The following is an 18,738-nucleotide window of genomic DNA, read 5'->3' on the forward strand; positions in this document are numbered from 1 at the left end:
AAGCTAATAGACAAAACGTGCTTTGTAATAACTCTTAAGGTCCAGATAATAAAGGCTTTCACAATTCGTAATGTTTTGTAATTTACTATAAAACTAAAAAAATATAATATTAACTATATATATATATAGGTTGAATGAATTGGTTTAAGGTTATTATTTATCAACAATGCGTCGTTTAATTGTTATTGTTTGTGTGTGTTTGATTGAGGTATGTTGAAACTGTATTATTTAAAAAAAAAAAATTTTTTTTATTGCTTAGATGGTTGGACGAGCTCACTGCCCGCCTGGTGTTAAATGGTTACTGGAGCCCATAGACATATACAACGTAAATGTATCTCAGTATAGTTACAACGGCTGCCCCACCCTTCAAACCGAAACGCATTACTGCTTCACGGCAGAAATAGGTGGGACGGCGGTACCTACCCGTGCGAACACCCAAGAGGTCATACCACCAGTAATTGAGAAATATTATTACAATGAACACTAAGAGAGATGTGGCTCGTATGCTTAACAATAGGAAATAAAGGATAAATACTAATGTTTTTCTATACTGTTCTCTTCTCAAGGCTTTTAAGGTCGACACCATGACCCGTTACTTAAAACTTTCAAACCATTGATATTACCGATTTTAACCCATAGACACAGCACACAAAGTTTCTCGCCGGATTATTTCAGTGGGTCGCGATTCCGATCCGGTGGTAGATTCTGCAAAGCACTGCTCTTGCTAGGACTGGTGTTAGCAAATTCTCTCAGGTTGAGCCCAAGAGTTGACCTACCCGTTAGGGCTTAACTGGAATAGCCCCTTATAGCCAACTTATAGCCCTTATAGCCAACAGCGAATAGGCAAATTGAATTGAAAAAAAAACTACTGGTACGAGTTAGGCGTAATATCAGTCCTATCGAGTATTCACATAAGGCTGTTTTTGCCGCGAAGCTGTCGTGCACTCCGACCTGAATGATGGGATTATTGGTTTACGTTAAAATTGAAAATTAGAGAAGATGGGAGGCGGCATTTAAGTTTTTAAGCTAGTGCATAGCTTTTATCGCGGGCTTTGAGCGCGGCGACCGAATCAAGAAATCGTAACGAAAATAAAACCTAACACTCCCCACTCCGCTTACCATGTAGCTCGCATTCAACACATTCACACGTTGCGCTTGCGAGTGTTTGTGAATAAGCACGCGGCGTGACGTCGCATCGCACTGCATGCACATCATGAAAAGTCTGCCCAACTCTCTCTCGCGCGGTCTACCTTATGAGTGTGACAGTAAATTTTTTGATTTTGTTAATGTTTATAAACATTATTTTATTATTGTTTTAATATTAAATTATTATTGTCTAATTATAATTGCAAAAGTTGATAAAAAATGCTATGTAATAGCTTTACCGCAGCAGTCCCCGAGTGCCACATGTGTTTTTTTTTCTTAGAAACTTCTCAGCCCTTATGGATAAAAATAATGTGTTAAAAAGAGCAGTCAAAGTTCCACAGGTCGTCGTAATTTTTTTATAGTCTAATCCTAGTCGATGTTCGTAGATTAAAAACTAGACTGATCTTCCACAGCGCACCGTCGCTACGTGTTGCTTCCGAGCAGCGTACACAGAGCCCTACGCCTACGACTGCGTCCCTACATGCTCAAAACAGACCAACGTTTGTACCAACAACTACCAGTATCCTGTATGCGTTGGCTTCAAGGAAACAACTAACGTTTGCGATTGTATCGAAGTGACGCCCAAATGTTTTGATAAATGCACGTGCGAGAATAGTTACATATACTTTCCCGAAGTAGAATATCCCATGACAATAATTGATATCACACCTTATTACGGCTGCACATATTGGTGCGAGTAATATTTGAATATGCGATTATTAAATCTCCAAGATATTTGTTTAAATAAAAACATATAATTATTATTATTTTTATTTAATTAAAACATACGAAGGATAAGACGTCCGGTGCATTCGTATCTAGCGATGCATCGGTGTTCGAATCCCGCAGGCGGTTACCAATTTTTTAATGAAATACGTACTTAACAAATGTTCACGATTGACTTCCACGGTGAAGGAATAACATCGTGTTATAAAAATCAAACCCGCAAAATTATAATTTGCGTAATTACTGGTGGTGGGACCTCTTGTGTGTCCGCACGGGTGGGTGCCACCGCCCCGCCTATTTCTGCCGTGAAGCAGTATTGCGTTTCGGTTTGAAGGGTGGGGCAGCCGTTGTAACTATACTAAGACCTTAAAAAACTTATATCTCAAGGTGTGTGGCGCATTTACGTTGTAGATGTCTATGGGCTCTAGTAACCACTTAACACCACCCAACTTGAGATATAAGTTCTAAGGTATAGTTACAACGGCTGCCCCACCCTTCAAACCGAAACGCATTACTGCTCCACGGCAAAAACAGGCAGGGTGGTGGTACCTACCCGTGCGGACTCACAAGAGGTCCTGCCGCCAGTATCGTAGTGGGTGGCGGCAATACCTTGCGATGTGCATGGGATTCGGTAGTCTTACCGCCAGGCGAGCCGTGAGCTCGAGCACTTGTCTATGCAATAAATAAATAAAAAGTAATTATTTGAAATATTTTTGTCACGGCGTGCAACCTCTTTGATAGGACAAGACAGAGACTTGACAGGTGATTCGAAATGAATCAAAAGAAAAGTAATGGAACGAGGACGGACGTGATTGGTGGCAGTCAGTGATCGGACGAGAACCGGTGTTTTCAACGTAGTATGAACGTTTCTCGCCCACTGAGTTTCTCGCCGGATCTTCTCAGTGGGTCGCGTTTCCGATCCGGTGGTAGATTCTGCGAAGCACTGCTCTGGCTAGGGTCAGTGTTAGCAACATTTCCGGCTTGAGCTCCGTGAGCTCACCTACACGTTAGGTTGAAGGTGAAATAGCCTCTCAAGGCTATCAGCATAGGTAGAAAAAAAAAAGTGGCAGTCAGTAAACTCAATGCCTTCCGAAAAGACGTACACGAATCAGATGACAAAGAACGAACCGAGTGTTTAATTGCAGAGACTTCAAAAAATAGATTAAGGGAATAATAAAAACATCGTAAAACACCTTTTGCTTCAGGTTTCGAAGTTCGCATACACAGTACCACGAGTTTACGAATGCGAGAATGAAACATTTCAATTTACGATCGGTGACTCGCGTTTGAAGAACGCCTTCATTCTCCATTTTCCGTTAACAATAGTAACTTTAAGCGGTTTAACTTGGAAACTCGACACTCCGACTAATCGGATTGAACTCTTTTGAAAAGGAATGTATAGATGTTTTCCTTCTTAAGCTTCGAGTTGGCGCTTTCGGTAAGTTAGAGTTTTGCGGAAAATAAGAATGACAATTATTTGAAATCAAATCTTTTATATTTTTTGGTTGCTTAGATGGGTGGACGAGTTCACATCCCACATAGACATCTACAACGTAAATGCGCCACCCACCTTGCGATATAAGTTCTAAGGCCTCAGTATAGCTACAACGGCTGCCCCACCCTTCTAACCAAAACGCATTACTGCTTCACGGCAGAAATAGGCGGGTTGGTGGTACTTACCCGTGCGGACTCAAGAGGTCCTACCACCATTAACACATTGACTGCTTACCACTCGTATCCGAGTGGGGAGGGGCCCTATTAGCGGTGCCGCCCACTCGGATACGAGTGAGCAGCAAGTGAATTTTGTAGTTGTCAGAAGCCGCCGGCGATTGTGGCGAGTGTACGTTGGTTTGCGTGGCCACTCTGCCAATACATTCGACTTACGAAAACGCGTATTGGTTTTATATTTACAGTTTAATAGTGACTGGTACACACGATCATATCAAAGGTATTGTTCGATCAAAATGGATAGTAGGACTGGGCCATCTAGAAGTAAAAATAGATCGAAAACATCAACACCTAATAGTAGAAAAAAACGTTGGTTGAGTGATGACTCGGAAGGTTCTGAAGGATTTAGTGATGAAGAAGTGTGTTCGCAACGAGCTCAGGAGGAGCAGTTGTCTTCAAGTTCAGAGGAATCTAGTTGCGGCAGTGATGACAGTATCTTTGATACAAGACTGAAACTGAAAACGCTCAGCCGTGGACCACCAGCTCAGTCTTCAAGGTCATCTGCCGCAAAGACGACGAAAAATGTTGTTTTAACTTTTCTGTGAAGAAATCACCTTCAGTGTTTTAATTAAACTTATAATTATGATTTTTATACGTTTGATTGTATTGATAATTATGATTATATCATTGCTTCGCTTAGATTTAAGACATTTATGCCTTCTTAAATAAATAACCATTAAGTGCGTGTTATATTTTAAACTTAAGCTTATAATTATGATTATATCGTTACCTACTTTGCTCAGATTTAAGATATTTATACCTTCTTAAATAAATAACCATTCAAGTGCGTGTTATATTTTAAACTTAAATTTATAATTATGATGTTTTTGATACTTTTGATTGTACTCCGATCCGAGAAAACACCTTTTTCGGATCCGAGTGTCCGGCATTTGGCGTGCTATGTGCCGACCACTCGGATCCGAAAAAGGTGTTTTTTTATTAAAATAATAATATTATCAACATACTTTCATCCATATTTTTAAACATACATATATACTTAATACGCTATAAAAATAATTGGTTTCTGGCTAATAATTTTATATCATTTCGTCGGCAGCAAATGTGTTAAGAATCGGTCTACCACCAGAACCTTGTATTGTTACTACTGTAAGTGATGATACGGTTTAAAACGTAAGGTATCGACTATCTGGTATAAGGGTTGTCCTATTATATAAAACGTAATTAATTATTGAATCTAGAAGAATTTGCCAGACTTTCGCCTGTTCATTGGGGACCATAAGGAGAGACGGGCAAGACATTTCACACGGGACGCGATACCAGCGACTGTTTGCTCCACGACCTTTCGGCCTATCGGTGGGCAGGCTATCCTGAACCCGCCTAGAAGACGCCGCCAACACATACCCCCGGCATACCCTGCTGAATCGAAATCAGGGTCGATTGGGGAGGCGGTCTCATATTATTCGGTTAATCTTCCCTAAGATGCCTGTAAAGATGCTTAGACGTTATTCTCATTAGCCTCTTTCACAGCTGGTACCCCAAGGATTCTCAGCATCTCCAAGAGTCTCCTTATGCGCTTCTAATGTCTGACTTTAGTACAGTAAGCTTGAAGCGATATACGCCGGGCCTCCACCTCCGCGAATATTAGCGGATCAATCTAACGCGGGGGGCGGCGAATTAACACAGCATTACGAATTCACACACAATATCCTAACTCATTAGCAACGAGACGGGTGAGCGTTTCAGCGCAATTAGTGGATGGCTAAATAATTAATTAGAATTTAAAACAAAGTTCGAAATATACCGGTCCGTAAAATATTTAATTTATTCAGTGCTTCAGAAACAAAAATTCTCTGTATAATAAATTGATTTAATGGGGTTTCTGTAATCAGTTACCCGATTCCTCGAAATGGCTTTTCAATAAAAGTAAGTCGAAAAAAAATGTAAATTTGCATATTAAATCACCAAGCAATTGATACATTTGGAGCTCCATGACTCGCCTATGTGATGTTACAATTCTTCCTCAATCTAAGGTGGCGAATGTTTTGTTTCCTGCTTTATTCTTTGTATCTGTTGAAAACGCTTGTCCTAATCCTAATACATCACTGAACTTATTGACGATACGTTAGAGTGTAGCTCCAACGTCTTTATGATCATTTTTATTATCCACTTCTCCATCCAGATCGGTGCTATATCATGACACCCCTATTGGAGCTACAATTCTTATCACTTTTTTTAATTCCTTATTGGTGAGTGAGTGGTCACAGTCTCTCGTGGACGTCAACAATACCAGGACTACAACCAAGCTTCAGGCTTCCTTCAGTAAACCACAGTGCTCTTGAAGCGCCGTGGAGGCGGATTCTTTCCAAAGCCGAATGGTACATGGCAGGAAAGGTCTCCGAAAACGCGTGCGGACTAAGGACTTGATGAAATTTCTCACAACGTGTATCCTTCGTGATACGAATACGCGACCGTACCAACTTTACACTAATCTTTTAAGTTTAAGACACTTTGATGTTTGTGATTTATAGCTTTTGGAGTACTGACAGAGCAGACGGCTTCGATGCAGCCTTCGTTTCGCTTACACCATTTAGGGTTGTCAACACATGAATAATTATTTACTGAAATGTGTATATGTAGAAGTCAGTAAAAAAAAATTACACAGAATGTCTCCCCGGTCCCAAATCTGCAACTTCTACCGAGAAAAGAGTCGATATGTAACCATATTCAGCCGATATTGTTCACTTCGGTTGTCGCGAGTCGTACATTTACATCTAATTTTACTGTTTAATATTACATGTCTTACAGTCATCTTACTGTCATGACATTTTTTGCTTAATCATCTGCTATTATATCATGCCATTAAATATGATCTAAATCCTTTAAGTATTTTGAATAAATACTAGTTTTATGTTAAATTCCTGGGTTATTAACTGACTGCAATTATTATTTCACTCCAACGCATTTGATAATTGATCAAGAGATCGTCAAAAGCGAAATCAGTGATCCGCGAACTTTAGCTGCCCTACCGGATATCCGACCTCTTTGGGATCAGCACGGCGGAAACCCCAAAGGAAGCCGACTAGACAAAGGGCTTTACATATGATTTTTGCGTGAACAGTTTGAGAGTCCCAGTATATGGTAGTATGTTATATATGTACATATTTTAGCGTAACTGGGTATACGGGTTCATACCCTACCTGGTGTCAAGTGATTACCGGAGTTCGTTCACAGCATAACGTGAACTCCGCCATCCACCTTGAGACACAAGGTCGTAGTATTTTTGTAAAAGCTTTAAGCTTCCTCATCCTTCAAACGGAAACGCATAACTGCATCATAGGTGTAAAGCATTTCCTTTCAGATCCTCTCGATCTAGTCTCGGTGCTTTTAGCTATTCCTGACACCTGTTATATTTTCCATCGAACCCATCCAAAGAATTCGACGTGTAACTTAATCTATAGCCACAACCCACAGTGCTTCTCGCCGATACTTGTGAGTGGGTCGCTATTCCGATCCAGTGGTAGATTCAGCGAAGCACTGCTATTTGTAGGGCAGATGTTAGCAAAGTATCTCAGTTTTTTTCCCCTGCTTATTCGCTGATAAACTAAGGGGCTATTTCAGCTACGCTCGGACGGGTAGGTGAGCTCACGTGCTCAACCTAAGAGAATTCGCTACTCTAGCCCTAGCAAGGGCAGTGCTTCGCAAAATCTACCACCCGATCGGAATCGCGACCCAGTGAGAAGATTCGGCGAGAAACTCAGTGGGGGAAGTCTCTCAGGGTGAGCTCCGTGAGCTTGTTCACCTATTATGGCTAAGTGAAGAATAGCACCTCTACTTTTCGAAAACTTTGGTATAAAATAGAAAGGAAAACAAAAAAAAAACATAAAGGTATCAAACTAACCCAGTGCAATGACTTTTTAATTTCTTCGTGTTTGTTTTTTGGCAATTTATTTTCTTTTTTTTCTTTTTTCTTGCTTTTGTCTATAAGGTCATCCTTATACATCATATCATACATATCCGAAACAAGGTAGATCTTGGCACATAAAATTGTTTTGCAGCTCTCAAATAACCCTCTTTTGCTTTCTTACTAATTTTATAGCTACCGTCATACGTTCTGAATCCCATTCTTTTCGCTTTGTTCTCGAGTTGACGCCCGCCATTCTGATAAAATAACTGATTTCAAACTGACATTTACATTTTTATATTTAAGTCCATCATAATACCATCTAACCATCTAATAAAGATCTCTAAAAGCTATAACAACAATAGTAGTAGTACTTCCTGTACGAAAAATACCTATTTTTATATACCTTAGAAAATTTTGCGGTAGCCATTAAGCAAAACACTGTTACAACCACGGAATAGATAAATAACCACGGAATAGATAAAAAACTTTATTTATCTATTCCGTGGTTACAACGACGGAAGGACTCGCTCGACTAACTAACTATATAGTTTATGTGTATTATGGCTTGAATGATAGGCTACAACTTGATGCGCGAATGAGAGTAAAAGGAGACAAAAAATCACTGTTTACTGCATGTGTAAATTTGCATTTCAGGGAAATGGGGGTGGGTATTCCAGATTAGAGTTACTATTCCATATTTGATTCCCTTCCTTTAGTTCCTCTACACATAAGTTTGGTAAGCAAAAAAAATGTGTGTGTGAGCAAGTCATACAAGGTAGAAGTGAAACTTATAAAAAATAAAAATAATCGCAAGGGTCAACCACTCCGCAGTTCAATGGAGCAGCCTCACCCTGGGGTAACCGCCTGCATGATCACGCTATCCTTACGCCAGGCGAGTATGACTTAAAAAGAGAAATACGAGAACGTCTATCAACTGTGTAACAACTCGTCACCGCGATTCAGGAATTGTTGAATTTACGTGCAGCGACATTTGTTGATAACAAACTAAATAGCCACGACAGCGTGCACGGACGTCAAAAACACACTGAACTAGTCGGGGACGCGAGACCGTGTGGAGCGCTTCGTGATTTGTCGGCGCCGCTCGGAGCCGCTTCGGCAAGTCAATCGCGGCACACTTATTTTTTCGTTTCGTTTCATTCCGTTTCATCGAGTTTGAAATCACAACGATTCTCAAGAAGTTTCAGTTCATAAAATTGTAACAAATAATAAACCAATAAACAATACGAGTATTGTTATAAAGTACAATTTATTTACTTATTTATTTACTTCGAAATTGTGATTCAACAAAAAAACGTACTCTATCGCGATTATTTTCATTCATACTAAAGATTTCAATAATTTCTTTTTATTCAATTAGTTTGATGTCTACTTACGACACCATATCCACGCCACCTGAATGAATACAGATTAACCTCTCCTAAGCCTATTGTAACACATGAAACATCTTTCCGAAATCACAATTCGAAAATAGAGTGATAATAAAAATGTTTAGAGCTATCGAAAAAAGTGCTCTAAACCTCGGGAGATAGAACCCAAAGTATTTTACAAACTCCGCTACGTAAAACGAAATGGATCGATTGATAAATGCAAACAGAGACGAGGCGACAGAAAATTTACACGAATAGGTTTTTATTCACAGACTATTTTTATCGAAATAGACGTGCTCGAAAATACAAGTCGTCGTGGCCTAACGGATAAGACGTCCGATGCATTTGTGTTGAGCGATGCACCGGTGTTCGAATCTCAGACGGGTACCAATTTTTCTAATGAAATACGTACTCAACAAATGTTCACGATTGACTTCCACGGTAAAGGAATAACTCGAAAAGCTCGACGAGCGAATTAATCCATAGACACAGCCCACTGAGTTTCTCGCCAGATCTTCTCAGTGGGTCGCGTTTCCGATCCTGTGGTAGATTCTGCGAAGCACGGCTCTTGCTAGGGCCAGTGTCAATGGCCCCGACTGGACTCCGGCCCGGTCCGGGGTAGGGCGCCGGCTGTGGGCGGCAGGAGTTTTTGGTGAGGTTCGACTCCCACATTAAATCACATTCTCTATCAAATTTACAATATTGTGATACTAAAAACGGCAATTATTGAACATATAAGTAAATATTAAATAATTAATAAAGCTATCACGCAAAATCGTCTAGACAGTTTGACCACATTGAGCTTAGAGATTATCGGAACAAATCGTCTTATGGATAATCTTTCGCACTGTTTTAAATACCCTTGGGATTTCATTAAATTATTCATGTATGTTTGGCAATTTCTATCTCTGATTATCTCTACGTGGCCGGTTCAAAATTTAAAACAATTTCTAGTATCTTCTAGGACAGTTTCCGAGTAAAAATCCTAGGGAAATTTGCTTTTTCAAATACGTTATACGAAAACGGACATACCCTTTCTGTTTAAATCGATTCTTCGAGGTAAAGTCTTGAATTTAGTAAGATGATAAATTGAAAGGCGGTCCGAAATTCAGGCGCGGCCGTAAAACGAATCCTCGTGGCCGCAAACTGTGAACAGTACGCCAACGATAAATAAACATTTACGTATACTTAATGCCAACGTGGCTCATTTTGATTCAGAATTGTAAAACTGCCGAATTAAGACCCCAAGACCCCATTAATTATTTACTGAGACAAAGAATGTTCTGCCATAAAAACCGTGAGGCCGTTAGGCGTGAGGCGTTTAGGGCGTTTAGGGCGAACAATCACGAGTCTTAGTTTGAATGACTTAAATAAGTACATAATGATTCTTCTCTATAGGTTGGATAAACGTCATTCTACTACCGTTGCGTGGAAGTCCCATACCGGATCTTGTGGACCGAATGGTAAACAGTCGACGTCGCCCTAAACACATCATTACGGATCCTCCAGATCCATTAACGGTGCTTTTAGGTACCACAAGCACCGGTCACCGTCCTCGTCGAACCCGTCGCTTGCGATGAAGGGCTCGACGAGCGAATTAACCCATAGACACAGCCCACTGAGTTTCTCGCCGGATCTTCTCAGTGGGTCGCGTTTCCGATCCTGTGGTAGATTCTGCGAAGCACGGCTCTTGCTAGGGCCAGTGTCAACCCAACGCCGTCTCAATGGCCCCGACTGGACTCCGGCCGTCCGGGGTAGGGCGCCGCCTGAACCGTCCGAAATTCAGGTGCGGCCGTAAAACGAATCCTCGTGGCCGCAAACTGTGAACAGTACGCCAACGATAAATAAAAATTTACGTATAATTAATGCCAACGTGGCTCATTTTGATTCAGAACTGTAAAACTGCCGAATTAAGACCCCATTAATTATTTAGTGAGACAAAGAATGTTCTGCCATAAAAACCGTGAGGCCGTTAGGCGTGAGGCTGTTTAGGGCGAATCAATCACGCGTCTTAGTTTGAATGACTTAAATAAGTACATAATGATTCTTCTCTATAGGTTGGATAAACGTCGTTCTACTACCGTTGCGTGGAAGTTCCATATCGGATCTTGTGGACCGAATGGTAAACAGTCGACGTCACCGTAAACACGTCATTACGGATCCTCCCGATCCATTAACGGTGCTTTTAGGTACCACAAGCACCGGTCACCGTCCTCGTCGAACCCGTCGCTTGCGATGAAGGGCTCGACGAGCGAATTAATCCATAGACACGGCCCACTGAGTTTCGCGCCGGATCTTCTCAGTGGGTCGCGTTTCTGATCCGGTGGTAGATTCTGCGAAGCTGGGCTCTTGCTAGGGTCTGTGTTAGCAACACTCCGGCTTGAGCCTCGTGAGCTCACCTACACACGTTAGGGTGAAGCTGAAATAGCCTCTCAAGGCTATCAGCATAGGTAGGAAAAAAAACTGGCATAAAACTACAATCAACATTATGAGTTGTTTATTGATAATTTGTTTACCTCAGGGATTCCAAATTTATGGTCGAAGTTAAAATCAACATATACCGTTAATTATGCACATGCTAATGTTCTTATTGCCATCATAATTTGAATAATAGTAGGTAGGTACATCTATTTAAGAATTCAAAGTTGATTTTTATCAATAGCTATGTAGTATATTTATGATATTTCTTATTTCTTGTTTTATTATTATTTAAAAGTTGTTCGAGAATTACAGTGAAGTGAAGAGTTTTGTTTTTAAATCTCAAAGTACAACACGTTAAAAACGGATTAGATTTATTTTTAAAATTACCGCCAACCCCGTTTTCTTTAGATATGATATGCGTTTTCGCTTAAATATTTCAGATTGTTACGACATCAAGTTGTACACGGTAGTCACTCGTTTAAAAAAAAACATTCAATGGCTTTGGGGATATGCGGTAACATTTCATCTGAAGTATTTTGTACCGTCGGAATGAAAATACTATTGTACAACACAATGTTTTGTTCGCTCTGAAACTTCCATATTTTCTAATTCCCGCTCTTACCTGTGATCGTAAAAATACATAGATATCTTGGACGCGCCATTATAACAAAAATAAACTTTTTGTTTTAAATACATACGTATTTGATCATGACCTAAAATTATTTCCCATACATTTAAAGGTAATTTGAGGATTAGCGAATTATTATTTGAAAAGAAATCTACAATGCGTTACAATGGAAACGGCTAGAGGTGTGCCATAATTTTTCTCAAGTTTTTAAAAATATTATATCTGTGAATTTTTTTTTGTTTTTGTTTATATTGCTTAGATGGGTGGGACGAGCTCACCGCCCACCTGGTGTTAAGTGGTTACTGGAGCCCATAGACATCTACAACAAGCCACCCACCTTGAGATATAAGTTTCTAAAAACTCTCAAATATAGTTCGTGTTAGAACGCGAAGCGTTCCAGTTTGAGGGCGGGGACACGAAGTTTGAAGTCGCCTAAAGTGGCCTAAAGGATAAGACGTCCGGTGCATTCGTATCTAGCGATGCACCGGTGTTCGAATCCCGCAGGCAGGTATCTCTTAATTGAGACGCATTAGTATATGAAATAATTGCTTTTTCTCAAACATTTCAGTGATCGGATCAATGAAATTGCTAAGGAAAGCCTAAAGACTTTTTTCGTTTTCTAATAAAATACGTACTTAGCAAATGTTCACAATTGACTTTCACGGTGAAGGAATAACATCGTGTAATAAAAATCAAACCCGCAAAATTATAATTTGCGTAATTACTGTTGGTAGGACCTCTTGTGAGTCCGCGCGGGTAGGCACCACCAGCCTGCCTATTTCTGCCGTGAAACAGTAATGCGTTTCGGTTTGAAGGGCGGGGCAGCCGTTGTAACTATACTGAGACCTTAGAAGTTATATCTCAAGGTGTGTGGCGCACTTACGTTGTAGATGTCTATGGGCTTCAGTAACCACTTAACACCAGGTGGGCTGTGAGCTCATCCATCCATATAAACAATAAAAAATAAAATAAAAATTGCTTTGACATCTCGAAGGTTGGCTATCGGGTACTACCATCTAATGTAATGATCCGTTTTCGTATCGAGGACTCCATAGATTAAATATTCCGAATTCGATAGATTTTCGCGTTTGACGTACAGATTTGTAACTTTTCTTCGATAGTATGCTATTAGCTTTATGTGCTAGCTATATAGCATTTTATTTCTTCATAAAACTAAGGTATGTAGTATCATAAAAAACACTGTAAAACGCTTCCATCTGAATAGCTTTGAAAGTATTGTGCAATAAATTCAAACACAGAAGGTCGGACATTTATTCACTCTGAAAGTTCTACATTTCCTCATTTGACTTTATGCTCAGGACAAAGAGCACTTTTCTTTTTGGATGTGGCACCTTCTCCTGCTTATTTAAAGAACAGTTTAATGTAAACAGTATGTATATAAAAACTTTTAAACTGCAATGTCTCAAAACGTTTTAATATTATTAATTTTGTCACTAAATGTGTGCTATTCTCACAAAATCATGTGAGATCAAATCTATAATTTTTTTTTCACAATTTCACGTAAATAATTAATCTTCATAAGTTATAAAGCTCACCCTTTTGTTTAAACAATTTATTATAATTATCACATCCAAATCTTCGTTAAGCAATGTACTGACATCAAGGGAATTATTTTGAACAGACGAACTCGTGATCATTAACATATTTTTTATTAAAATGAGCTCCTCTTAATTGAGACGCCAACAATTGTTGGTATTCTAGTAATTATCAGGAAAGTTAATTACTAGAAAACAATTAGAAGCGAAATCGAGGCATGAAAACAGAAGGAGACGCATTAGTATATGAAATAATTGCTTTTTCTCAAACATTTCAGTGATCGGATCAATGAAATTGCTAAGGAAAGCCTAAAGACTTTTTTTCGTTTTCTGAAACGTCTTGTGTAAGTGAAGAGATGAGAGAAAATGAGAGAGAAGAGAGATAGCACCTTGTTAATAACGCATTTCCAGTGTATATTCCATACCCAATTCTTCGGATCGAATGGTAAATAGTTGACGTTGCCTTAAACACGTCATTTCGGATCCTCCCGATCCACTAACGGTGCTTTTAGGTACCTCAAGCATCGGTCACCGTTTTTGTCGCAGGGTTTGGCGAGTAAATTAACCCACAGACATAGGCCTGTGAGTTTCTCGCCGGATCTTCTAAGTGGGTCGCGTTTCCGATCCACTGATCGTTTAGATTCTGCAAAGCACTGCTCTTGCTAGGGCCAGAGCTAGCAACGTCCTCAGGTTAGTGCCCCGTGACCTCACCTAATCACTCGGTTACGCTAGTATAGTTAGCCTTTAAAGGCTACTAGCTTAGATAGGAAAAAAAAGTTTATCTAACGGTGGTCTGAAAATAATTTACCAATAGTAAACTGACACCTATAGATGCGACTTTGTGATAATATCTAAGTCATGTTCTACTTTTCGAATAGGCACACGATTCACGGCATAATACGGTATAAGCCCGTAAAATACTTGCCTTTCCACACGAAGAACAGAGCACATGTAGAACATGACTTTTTCTTCTTCTCATGACTTCATGAAGTCATCGTGGCCTAAAGGATAAGACTGTACCGGTCGTCGAATCCCGCAGGCAGATACCATTTTTTTGCTAATGAAATACGTATTTAACAAATTTCACAAATGACTTCCACTATGAAGGAATAGCATCGTGTAATAAAAAACAAAACTACAAAAATTACAATTTGTGTAATTTATTATGGTAAACTACCACTATCCAGCCTATTTTTGCCGTGAAGCAGTAAAGCGAATCGTTTTGAAGGATAGGACAGCCGTTTACTGTAAAAAGTGAGGCTTAGAACTTATGTTTCTATATATGTTCATGTATATGTCTATGGGCTCCGGTGACCATTCCACCACCGGGCCGTGAACTCGCACACCCATCTTTACAATAAAAAATATATTTTTTTAGGTAAAAGCTAAGCTAAATCGTGCTTAAAATCTAATTACAATTTTATCTTCATTTAAATTTTGCTTCATTTAACTTCTTATGTTACGATCAAGTCGGTCGCAGTTTCGGAGCGAGCGGAAAATTAAATTTTAATCAAATTCTAAGCGCGATTAAGTCGCATTTTGATTGTTAATTAGGTATTTGAGAGTTTTAGGGTCGCGAATCTGTTATAAAATTAAAATGAAATTATAGAAGCGTAGGTAAGTCTAATTAAGTCTAATGGTTACTAATCCTGACTATTGCGTAATGGCTTCCGTGGCCTAATGGATAATACGCTTGGCTTATACGGATCAAACGATGCGTTTATTTCGGGGTCCGAATCTCGCGAGCTGGTTTTACGAAGAAATACATTGTAGCACCTATATACCTATCAGCCACTTCTGCAAGAAACTAATGAAAAACAAAAAATAGGAGAGGTTTGTCGAATATATATATATATATATATACTAGAGGTCCCGCAGTAGTCGAAATTCGACTATAATTAATTGGAATTGTAAGTTTGTACACTATTATGATTGTATTTTATACTTCTATAATCACAAATTTCGCCAAGACTACACTATAAAAAATATTAACAAAGACAAACCATATTCTATTCTCAATTTGACAACAGACGTCAAGAACAAAAGTTTGACAATAAATAGTATGCATGCGTGTGTGCGTCAAATACATGGTATGTAGTGTGTGTAATGTTTTCTTTATTGATTTAATGTATCTTTTAAGCATTATTTTAAAAAAATACTAGCATTGTGCACTTCTTCTCTATATTCTCTATAAGTGTGGAAAATTTCATACTCCTCCGTCCGCGCAATTTTCTTAAAAAGGGATACAAAATTTTTGCTTCATGTATTAATATATAGAATATATTTTATTCAAGTATGGCTATCAATGTAATAAACCATCGTAGATTAATGAAACAAGGCATATATTCTGCTTAAATTAACCTCTATGTATTTAAGAAAACATGAAAACCAGTTCATTAGTTCCGATATAAAATAAGTCTAAACCTCGTTCGATTATGTTTCATTCTTCATTGGCTCCATTCTCCAATGTACAAACACACCGGATTCTACTTAATAACCGACTTAAAAAAATGAGCTTCTCAATTCGTTTGTATTTTTATGTGCGTTGTTACGTAAGACTCTCTTCTAGACGAAAAGATTTTGATATATTTTTTTCATCAAAAGTTAGTTTAGCTTTACCCATTTTTCCGAATATTGTTTTAGTTTCTGAGTCGTCTTCAATAATGCATGCATAATAAATAGACTTCGACTAAATTGATAATAGTTACTTTCATTTTATATTGTTGAAGACGTTTTTTTTTTGCACCTAAATAAGTTGTTACTTTTCTTCTTTCTTTATTTCTTCTTTTTTTCCACCTTATCCCGCTAAGTGGGGTCGGCACAGCTAATTTTTCTATTCCATTCTCCTCTATCAGCCGTCATCTCAACACTCACTCCTCTCTCTCTCTCATATCGTCATTCACACACTCCATCCATGTCTTCTTCGGTCGACATCGTCCCCCTCTACCTTGCACAACCATTTCCATACATCTCTATAGTGACATGCATCTTCTCTCTACGCATCACATGTCTAGGTATACCTATCTATACTTAATATTATAAAGAGGAAAGATTTATTTGTTTGTTTGTATTGAATAGGCCTTACACTACTGAATCGATTTGAAAAAAATTTTCACTGTTTGGAAGCTATAATACTATTCCCAAGTGGCATGGACTTTTTTGAAAAAAGTTAGTCCTTACTAAAACTCCAATAATGTAACCCAAGGTGTAAAAAAATTACCTAAAATATTCTTTACATTGCGTGCCCTGCGAAAACTATTGACGATAGAATAAAATAATGTACTACGACTTTGTAGAACACATTATTATTTACAAAAATCGTCACGGCAGCATATGTCTAACTATTATAGTTATGCTAGAAATAAGTGTGCTTTTATTTAAAAAAAAAAACGTCAAATGTTGAAATTTTCGTTAAAGACCCGAGCGGAGCCGGAGCGGGCCGCTAGTTTGCCATAAAGACGGTTGTCGAAAACAAACGCACGTACAGAGCATCAGAGCACCAGAGTGGTATTCCAGAGTAGGTAGGTACCTTCATAAAAACCGAGTGACCGGTAAACTGGACGGAGGTAGGACAAATGAGAAAACTTTTGATTAGCTTCGTTAAATTTCGTTCGGGTTCGAATTAATCTGTTTTTGCTGGATTCTGTTTTTACAGCAAACTTTAATGATAATATTGATAGAGATGTTCAATAAAAACGTGGAAAGTTCATTAGCTCTGATATTAGCTTTATTTGTTTTAAGGGTGCTTTTTCAAATACATTAACACATAATAATAAGATTCTTTCAGTCAATAATGACGTAGATTTAATGCATATTATGCAAAAGTCATGAATAAATAATCATTCACTGGTGGTAGGACCTCTTGTGAGTCGTACGTTATACTACGTATATAATACGTTTCGGTTTGAAGGGTGGGGCAGCCGTTGTAACTATACTGAGACCTTAGAACTTATATCTCAAGGTGGGTGGCGGCATTTACCTTGTAGACGTCTATGTGCTCTAGCAACCATTCAAACCCAGGTGAACTGTAAGCTCTTCCACTAAGCAATAAAAAAATAAAATTATAATAAAAATAGTAACTAGCTCTGCTTAGTGTAAATGAGTAACCGATCTCATAGATTATCACAACCTGAATGCCACTCATCTTGAGACATGAGGTCGAAAGCTCAATACTATTGTATACTGGATGCCAAACTTGTCAGAGCGAAATAACAACGTCTTGATAGGATTAGACAGAATGCTGACACCTACCTTACATTGTTTGGGCAATACTTTGATAACAAACAACATCTATAAAAAAGGGCAATTCAAATAAAGTTAAATACTATTTTCTCCTATTTGATTATCTCTATCTCTATTACTATCACTATTTCTATCTCCCTCTATTTGATTTACTCCTATTTCTAAGCCTTAGTGTTATCAATTAGAAATTAAATAACCGAAGTAGATAATACACAATGTTTATTGGTTCACTAATAATTACATCGCATAGCTGCAGACACAGCCAAGGATATTGTCGCACTGGGTACTCGAACAATTCCATTAACGTAGAATTTCAGTGCGAGGAACACGTAAGGAATTTTTAATGTGTCGCTTGGGAAGATAAAGCTCTCTATAATAATATCCGCGAACTAAGACTTTATTGCGCCATTTTGAGAAGGCGGCACGACATGAAAACCCTCTCATCGTAGCCGCTGGAAATTACATACCCGACCCAGTAGACCGAATGGTAAACCGTCGACGTCGCCCAAAGCACGTCATTACGGATCCTCCTGATCCATTAACGGTGCTTTTAGGCACCACAAGCACCGGTCACCGTCCTCGTCGAACCCGTCGCTTGCGACGAAGGGCTCGACGAGCGAACTAACCCATAGACACAGCCCACTGAGTTTCTCGCCGGATCTTCTCAGTGGGTCGCGTTTCCGATCCGGTGGTAGATTCTGCGAAGCACTGCTCTTGCTAGGGTCAGTGTTAGCAACTCTCCGGTTGAGCCCCGCGAGCTCACCTACAAACGTTAGGGTGAAGTTGAAATAGCCTCTCAAGGCTATCAGCATAGGTAGGGAAAAAAAAAAAGACTTTATTACGCACTTGAAAGTTATAGAACGATTACGAATGTGGTTAATGTTGCTGGAGTTCTTCTGGCTGAGAACGATCAAGATGAGTTGAGTAGTTATTATTTTTTATTGCTTAGATCAGATGTGGGCAAACATTTTTAATGGCGGGCCAAAAAGCTTAAGAAATTCTAGAGGAGGGCCAGAATTACAGAAAAATGTTTTTTTT

At 38.9% G+C, this 18,738-nt stretch overlaps 1 long non-coding RNA gene across 4 annotated transcripts in view; it reads right to left on the reverse strand.

Annotated features, from left to right (window-relative positions):
* LOC110385623 (uncharacterized) overlaps positions 1 to 18,738 on the reverse strand; it is an 85,380-nt gene that overhangs the window by 64,399 nt on the left and 2,243 nt on the right. The window contains exons 3-5 of one of the 4 annotated variants that reach the window (XR_002430866.3): positions 9,886 to 9,999; positions 9,266 to 9,483; positions 7,465 to 7,719 (exon numbers count right to left, since the gene is read on the reverse strand). The exons of 1 other annotated variant lie outside the window; for it this stretch is intronic. This is a non-coding gene — a long non-coding RNA (uncharacterized LOC110385623). Of the gene's footprint in view, positions 1 to 7,464; positions 7,720 to 9,265; positions 9,484 to 9,885; positions 10,000 to 18,738 lie in introns of those variants that run through there. 2 more of the 4 variants (XR_009974951.1, XR_002430864.3) reach the window with 2 other exon arrangements.

The sequence above is a fragment of the Bombyx mori genome, chromosome 15, assembly GCF_030269925.1.
Source record: "Bombyx mori chromosome 15, ASM3026992v2".
NCBI lineage: Eukaryota > Metazoa > Arthropoda > Insecta > Lepidoptera > Bombycidae > Bombyx > Bombyx mori.